Below are 9,030 nucleotides of genomic sequence, written 5' to 3' on the forward strand. Positions count from 1 at the left end.
TCTAAGGCAAAAGTAATGGTACTATACAAGTATGTCAAAAAATGTGGTTCTCAATTAACATCCATTTTTTGTTTAATATATTTTTTTCTTTTTAAGCACTTTTATTTTATTCTTATATCACTTTTTCGTGTTTATGTTATGAAAACTAATGATTCTTATTTATCCCTTGGAACATTGATACTTTCTTATATTGACAGTAGCCAGATTTGAGAACCTAAAAAAATATTACATCGTAAAATTTAATAAGTCAAATGTTTTGAAGGGAACCGTGATTGAAGTAAGTCGTTAACTCATCAGAAATACTCAATCACAGATTATAATTTTTTTTTAATATTTATCCAACTGCTCCCAACCGTCTTGAGTCAGTGAGACTGAGAATAGCTGAGAATCGGCAGTCAACGGGATAGTTAAAATTTAAAAAAAATAAAAAAATGGTTGTGATAGTCAATTTAATGGTCATTAAACGTAGTTTTAAAAAAACCCAGCCTAAGACCTTCACCTTTCTTTCTCTCAGACCTTCAATTTTTTTCGTGATTAGAACATTTCGTCAATACCTACTCCGTTCCGTACTCACGACGCACACCGCGAGCTGAGCTGCTCCCAAATAATTTTTAAACTTATTTATAATTGTGAGCGGCTCAGCGCAATATGTCGGCTTCGTGTGGAAGGAACCAATGGATATAATCTGAAGATCTGATACGAGGAATACAGTTGCCAAAAAGATTATGACGATATTAAAGATCATTAGTTTGATCGTTATTTCGTACTGCAACAGAATTTCAATCAAGTTTAAAGTGCGACACATTTTAAAACATGGAATCTATTTAAAACCTTGAAAACACTATTTCTTACCTGTACAAAGAAGAAAGCACTTTCTTGCAGTATGAAGTGCATTACCCTCTCCACAGATATCAGTTTTCAGTGTGAACCGACTAGAAACCACCCTTCTACAGTCTAGCCGGTGTAGTATTCAGGTTGTTATGGGAGGAAAGGGAAATATTGTGGTTACTGATTACTTAGCCTTCCTCTAACAACGGTTGTATATTGTGCTGTATATACATTGGAATAACATTACAAGGTGTCTGGATGTAACATGCAACAACTTCAGAATGTGATTCTTCATTTCAATTTAATATTAAATACATCTAATTGATATTCACATTTGTTTTTGGTTAAGAGTGAATGCAATTTGGGAAGCGGAAATTAACTCACTCCCCGATATATGATCGTGCGGAAACTTGACAGATAGACTAATTGTCGATCATAAAGCTTTCTGGAGTCTATGGTGGCAAACACATGTAAGTATTTCTCTGAAATCGGATGACATTACAGCAGTTAATATACGAAATAAATGTCGGTCCTACTCGATCGGCATTTTAACGCGGATGACTCTAGTCCATAGGAAGGAAGATACAATCCCCAGGCAATTCATTTTTTTAAGTTTTAAAAGACATTTTAAAATAGATGTAAAATAGTAAAAAACCATTGTTATTATTAGGTGTTAAGTATTATTTTTTTTTAGTTATTTTGGTGAAATCAAATTTCTGCATGTTCCTCTTGTTAATATTCAAGTGTGTATTTTAAGGTTAACAGTTTGATAAAAAAAGAAAACCCTTATAAAGGATTACATTTTTTATGTACCGGGATCCTTGGGTGGTACTTCACAAACAAGGCGCTCTGTTAATTTTTAAGGATTATTATTATTAAATAGTATTTTATTTATCTGACCGTGTTAAAATTTAACACTGCACAAGAGTCCTAACTACCCTGAGTCAGCGAGACTACGGTTTCGTGTTCCATGTTAGTCATGTTGTGAGGTTAAATGAATTGGGGAGAGGAAGACGATGGGGCAAAAGATGTTTGGTAGTTACCTCGCTATTCTGATCTGGTCGGTAAACACAGCTAGAGTTTTTTTTGTGTATTATTTTTTTATGTGACTACTGCACAAGAACTCCAATTGCTCTATTCTGTCTGGAGCCAGTGAGACTACGGCATTCCCAGTCAGGGTCTTGACGCTAAAGGCAGTGGGGTGGAGAAGGAAATGGGGAAGAGAAGGTGGTGAAGTACCTGGCTATCCGGTTACCGAAAGTATCTACTACTGACAAATGATTTACAAAATAAAAAAATGATAAAAATTGATCATGATAATAATAAAAGTAGCGTCGATTTTGTGAACTTGAAATAAATCCAAATTAATATTAAAACTAGGCTTTGATTTTGTAAATTTTATGCACAAAGTTTCGAAGCGACGACTTTAATGTTCGTTCTTAAAACTTTTTCGCTCTAAATTTTAAGGCAACCATTTTCAGGAAATATCGTTCTAAGCTCTGAAATCTGTCGAGCTTTTAATGCGTCTTACTTCTTGATGAGTTAATTTCAAGCTTTGAGGTTATCCTACTCTGTAAGCTCGATCTGTCAACTTAATATCTGTTCTGCGTTATGGTTCCTACAAGATTCACGAAATTGATGATTTTTTACTTTGCTGATAAAGTATAAATAGGTTGCGTATCTGAATCCATTCATATCGTAAAAATATATATAAATAAAAAAGTTGATGTTCGTTTTTTCAAAATCTTCAATTTCCAAAAGTTATTCACCGATTGTTTTGAAATTTCTACAGTGTGTTTTAATATACCTTTATTAGGCAGGTGTCACCCGTGACAGGTGTAAATAATTTTTTTTTTTTAAATCCGTTGGACATAAAAGCAACAAGCGTTATTGTTTCTCAGGTGGGTAGTTGTGATAGGACGCCGTGTCTGTTCATCAGTTCCAATTTTGAAAATGTTACACTAGTAATAAAAAGGAGATAACATTTCTTCAATAATTGCAAATTCATTTTGTGTCGACAAATTAATTTATATAAAATAATTAACTTTGTAAACACCACTACTCAATCAAAAGAATCGACACGTTTCAAAACCAATAGTTTCTTCGTCAAAGTTATACGTTTATACTAACGAAGAAATCATTGGTTTTAAAATATGTCGTTTCTTTTGATCAAATAGTGGTGTGCAAAAAGTTATTTATTTGATTTAAATGGAAATATATGTAATTCCGTTCTTGTATTGAGAATTACACTCTCGAATTTGAACAACTGAAGCACTCAAAGTTAACCAGTGATTGCAATTTCAACTGGCAACTAAACGACGTTACAGCATGTGCTTAAGGGTTTAATCTGATAATGGGCTATTTCTGCTACCCGTGCTTCAAATACCGTGAAATGCCATTTATATGAAATACCTTTCCAGTTAATTTGGAGTTCTATTATTAGAATTTCGATTCGATGGGTACGATAAATATGCCTCTCCTCTAATTCGCTCTTTGCATCGTACGAAAATATTTGTCATTATGACTCCAAAATGAGTAATTCCCATCGCCACTACAGTTTAGAGGTGAGGCGTATTTATCGTACCCAGTAAAAGTACCGGGTATTTCCATGCAAAAAAATGGTTCCAAAATACTCATGAGTATTTTATACCGGGACTAAATATTTTTAATAGGTACTTTTGCCAGGTATTTTTGATGGGTATTTTTGACGGGTACTTTTTATGATGATTTTTTGTGATCGGAAAAATATGGGGAATTTTTTGACAGGGAGTTACCGGTATTTTTACCCGGTAACGAAATGTACTCATAGTACCCACCTCTACGTCGCAATGCACGCGTGCGGCAGAAGCGGTGTAAATGATTTGCTAAGCGCGGCGCATTGCTTTTATGAGAAGATCAGAGTTACACAATCATTCAGAATAATTTAAAGTCAATTGTGGACCTAATATATTAATTTTCTCTTTTGCTCTCCTCGTAGAAACAATGCGCCGCGTGGCAGCTGTAAACGTTAAATTAATATCAAAAATTCGTAACCGCTCAGAAAGCGACAGTTCCCTAACCGTCTGAGAAAACTCAGACAGCGAACGATCATCGAGGGTCAGGAGTAGAGGTGAAGCGTATTTACTAGAACAGATGTTTGGAACAGATATTTCAAAGAGACTTTCGTACTTAGTATTTGTTCTTAAGTATTACGCGTCTTGCGAGTCTTGCGAGTATTTCACGTCTTGCGAGTATTGTACGTCTTGCGAGTATTGCACGTCTTGCGAGTATTGGACGTCTTGCGAGTATTGCACGTCTTGCGAGTATTGGACGTCTTACGCGTCTTGCTAGTCTTGAGCATCTCGCGTCTCGCGTATTCATACCGAGGGCGGGGCATATGTATAGGCATCTCGTTACTCGCTTACATAAGAAGAGTGTTTCCCTAATCTTTGAATATTAGGGAAACACTCTTCAGACAGTATGCGTCCACCAGTTAAAAAAGGTTTTAGCAAGAGTACAAAAGCATCGCCGGAGACGAGGTCCGGCCAGGCGCTTCCTATCTAGTGCACGGCTAATGTATTATTTCTCGCTTTCGAAAATTGGAAGCTATCTTGTGCGAACTGTGAACGAAAGTGGCGCCATCTAGAAATAAAATATTAGGGCTTTATAAAAAAATATTTTCACTGTGTTCTTTGTTGGCATTTAAAATCTTTGTTGTTGAGATGCACCACCATAATATAGCTTGGCTTGTGTATGTGGGGGTGTAATATTATGTTCGTTATTTTTACTATGAGTATTCTGTTTATATTTTCAGTGTATTCTTAAGGTGGTATTTAAAATGTTTATTGTTATTTCTAATACTTTCTGATAATGTTTAAAAAAAATTCACTCCAAGATATTTATAGTTGAATTGCACTGTTTTTTTTTTTAATTACTTTTTCGAGTTGTGAGAATTGATGTTTATCAGGGTTTTCTATTATTTTAAAAGGTGCAGTTTTATTTAGACTATTTTCTTTGTAAATTTGTAAAATAACGTGATATAAAAATAATGCATTTAGTTTTCTGACTTTAAATTCTTTAAACAGAAGTTCTGATGAATATGTTACCTATATGATTTAAGTGGAATTTTTTTTTTAATTATTATTTTTTTGAATCTATGATGTATCTTAGTTTCCTCACTCTGTCTTTGAGTACGTTAATGTGTGTGGACGATTTTATCCATTAATTTGTCTACTGTAATGTATAGGTATTTTATTTCTGTTTGGCTTTCTACCACTAAACACAAGATATTGCAGATATGTTGTTGTGTATTTGCTTAGAGTAGATTATAATTTATTTTTCTTTAGTGTTCCTTGTTTTTTTATGCAGAATTATATATAATTTTTTTTTTTTTAAACATAGTGTTAAGTAGTAAATTTATGAAAAACCACTTCTTTTAGTTCATTGATGTATCTGTGTTGGCCATGTTGTTTATTTCCGTCCATGTTTATTAGTAGCACTGTGTCGTCCTTTTGTTTCACCTTAATTACTATGAAAGGCAATCTGCATCTGGGAAATTTAAATTATAACATTCTAATTTTCATTATAACATGAAAATTCGCTTTCGTTGTACCTATGGGATGACAGTCATTTAATAATTTAACTTCTTGGGGCCTCTTATTTAGGTAGCAAGTTTTCCGTGCTAAGACTCATTTATCAAATTAATTAGGTTAGGTAAGATGAGAATCTCCGAAACCGGTTCGTTCGGAGAGTCCATTGAAATTGAAAACCTCTAGCAACCCCCCCCCCCCCCCCCCCCCCCATAATGGATTTGAAAAGTCGTTGTGGGAATCACATTATTTTGTGGGAATTACTTTTTTAGAAATTCTCTAACAATCCCCCCCCCCCCCCATGTAATGAGCAAGTGAAATACTAGGGAACAGGTATTTGGACTAGGTATTTATTCATACTTGTACCAATTGTTCCAAGTACCAAGAAGAGCTAGTACGACTCACCTCTAGGAGTGAGCGTTATTTAACGTAACTAGATACAATAACTAGTTTCGTCGATGTAACGGAAATAACTAGTCTCGATAAAATTACAAGTAGTTATTTTTGTAAATGCGTTATTTGGTGTTGGGTGTGATGTAAAGTAGTTTCGGCCGTTTCGCATGCGACCGCGTTTCAGTAACGCCGCGTTTCGTAACGTAACGCGGTAGTCGGCGCCGTCGGCGGGACGGATTGTTATTTGTTATGCATATGTGAGACTAGTTTCGGTCGTTTCGCATGCGACCGCGTATTTCCAATCTCTGCCGCGTTTCAGTAACGCCGCGTTTCGTAATGTAACGCGGTAGTCGGCGGTATTGTTATGTTATGCATATAAATCACCATTAGTCCTCGTTTCAGTCGCCTACGCGTTTCGTTGCTCTATCTATAACACTTGTACACATTTTAATATTGACAGTTATTTTGAAATATTATTATGTTATTTTTGCTTATAAATGTATCTTATGTAATAAATAAATAAAAAATAAATCTGTTTGTATGAGGGTGACGACCGTAATTATAGAAGGGTAAGCAGAGAGGATAGACCGCTTTTATTACCTCCAATGTTTTGTTTTACATTGAAAATAATTAAATAATTTTAGCGCGACTGAAACGTGAAAGGGATTGGAAATACACCTCCCGGGCAGCCGAGCGAATACCGCACAAGAGTCCCAACTGCTCCCGTCTGGAGCCAGTGCGAAACAATTTATTTTTGGGGTATACCATGTAGCGCTACCCCCTTCTTTAGCCAACGTTTCGGACAGCGTTACAGTGTCCATCATCATACCGCACAAGAGTCCCAAAAGCTCCCGTCTGGAGCCAGTGCGACTATGGCACCCCCAATTGAGGTATGTTGTGAGTTGTGAGGCTGAAGGTAGTAGGGAGGGGAAGGAGATGGGGTAGATGAAGGTGGGGAAGTACCTGGCTGGTATCAGTGAAAACGATGAAAAGGTGTAAATAAACAGTAAATATAACGTGCAAATAAACTGTAAATATCAATAACCATTGTATATTATTCGTGATTAGTCGGAACTAATTAATTAATTAGTCCGACTCGGGAGACACGCCAAACGCGGGGCCAACACATGTACATGGTTGACATTTGTCACGCGAGGACGGGTAAGTGAATGAAAATAACTAGTTACAAAAATAACCGTTTTGAAACAGGTTACGCCGACCAAGAAACTTGTTTCGTTACGTTTCTTGAAAATGACGTTACGACCCACGTCTACTCACCTCTAGTCAGGAGTCTGCCCGAAAGCTAACTCAAGACCTGCCTCACGCTCAAGGAACCGCGCCACGTCTCCTCATCACGGAGTGTAACTCTGGTAGAGTGTACACGTTACGAGGGAGGAAGTACTACAGAAATGATCCTGTGAAGTACAGTCCTACCTTACCATAGGAGGCCAGACTATTTGTGGACATGTTGTAGGCGTCCGTACGCGAGCTGTAGACTAGAAGTCACGCCATCTGTGCTCAGCACTTTCAGTTGATAATTGCACGACCGGTTATCAGTTGGAACGTGATACGTATACTATCACACAAGACTTGATCACCTCAGACTTAGCATAAAAATTCCACTCTATTAAGGAGGAAACACATTATTAAAACGCGACGCGACGCCACGTCTCGACACCCAATGTGCACCGTGCACATTACCAACACGCGACGCCACGACATACTAGCAATTTCTGAATACAGTTAGCTAACAGCAGTGGAAGTGAATGGTTTTCTACTATGGATTTAATAAATAACGAGTCAGATGAATACTTTGAAGAAGATTTGATGCAAATTATGGGTACATATATGATACTTAAACGACTCAAGAAAAAGAGAATAACTAGGCGTTACTGGTTTCATGAAATAAATCAAAAGAGAAGTATGTGTGGAGAATATCATACTCATGTATCCAGACTTACTTCAAGATAATGAAAGATTTCATATGTATTTTCAGGTTACTAAAACACAATTTGAAGAAATACACGAATTTATTCAAAGTGACATACACAAGATTATTTTTCACAGTATTATCCCTCTATATAGCTAAACTCATGTCATATAGAACAGGATATTCTCACAGTATGATCCCTGTATATAGCTAAACTCATGTCATATAGAACAGGATATTCTCACAGTATGATCCCTGTATATAGCTAAACTCATGTCATATAGAACAGGATATTCTCACAGTATGATCCCTGTATATAGCTAAACTCATGTCATATAGAACAGGATATTCTCACAGTATGATCCCTGTATATAGCTAAACTCATGTCATGTAGAACAGGATATCGTTTTACCAACTCAATTAATTGTTCGTCGGTCATTTCGCTAAATAAATGCAAAAATAATATTAAATTGGCATAAATTCCGTATATGCTCTGTGACAGTTCTCGGACGACTGACGCGTGGCGTCGGGTGTTGTCTAGAAACATACTGCGCAGGCCGCGTCGGGTGGCGTGTTTACCCCCACCATGGGCAACACACCGACCTGGCACGTCTGGATCGGGTGGCGTGTGCGCGCATGGCGTCGCGTCGGATGTTCATAGTGTGATTCTGGTCATAAAAAACAATACATTTGATTCGACTCAACACGCATGGCGTTTCATCGGGTCGCGTCGGGTTTTAATAATGTGTTTCCACCTTAAGTTTTGCCCAAGACTTGTCCGGGGGACTACTCTGTATCTTTCGGGTTAACAAACCAGTATGTTCGTGGTTTAACCTTTCCTTGCCGGTGCTGTCAACTGGGTGAACATCGTTTCTAATTAATAAAATTACTTTTTACTTTTCGGAATAACTTTATTGAGTAAAACCTCAAATTTTAATATTAATTATCGAAGACAATATTAGCGATTTCTAAATGAAAATCTGAAACAGAAAAATCAGAAACGAATACGGTCACCTCTAGGACTCGAACCCAGGACAGCCGGGGCACAGCTCTATGGTCCTGGGTCCCCACAGTCCTGGGTTCAAGTCCTAGAAGTGATCGTATCCTTTTCTGATTTTTCTGTTTCAGATTTTCGTTTACAAATCGCTAATATTGTCTTCAATAATTAAATAAAATAACTCTCTAAATATACTAAACCCAGAGTAAAAAAATTAGGTATTTCTCCACAATACATTTATGTATTGCATTAAGAAATTACAATACATAAATATTTACAGAGTGTATAGCATCGAAGGACGAGGAATTATTGAA

At 36.6% G+C, this 9,030-nt stretch overlaps 1 non-coding gene across 1 annotated transcript; it reads right to left on the bottom strand.

Annotated features, from left to right (window-relative positions):
* Nucleotides 1-7,003: 7,003 nt before the first annotated feature.
* LOC149418679 (small nucleolar RNA U3) lies at nt 7,004-7,221 on the bottom strand. Its single transcript, XR_016303050.1, has one exon. It is a non-coding gene; the product is annotated as a small nucleolar RNA U3 (small nucleolar RNA).
* Nucleotides 7,222-9,030: the final 1,809 nt, after the last annotated feature.

Source organism: Hesperophylax consimilis, chromosome 13 (assembly GCF_061612785.1).
Source record: "Hesperophylax consimilis isolate HC1 chromosome 13, BYU_Hcon_1.0, whole genome shotgun sequence".
In the NCBI taxonomy this organism is placed as follows: Eukaryota; Metazoa; Arthropoda; class Insecta; order Trichoptera; family Limnephilidae; genus Hesperophylax; species Hesperophylax consimilis.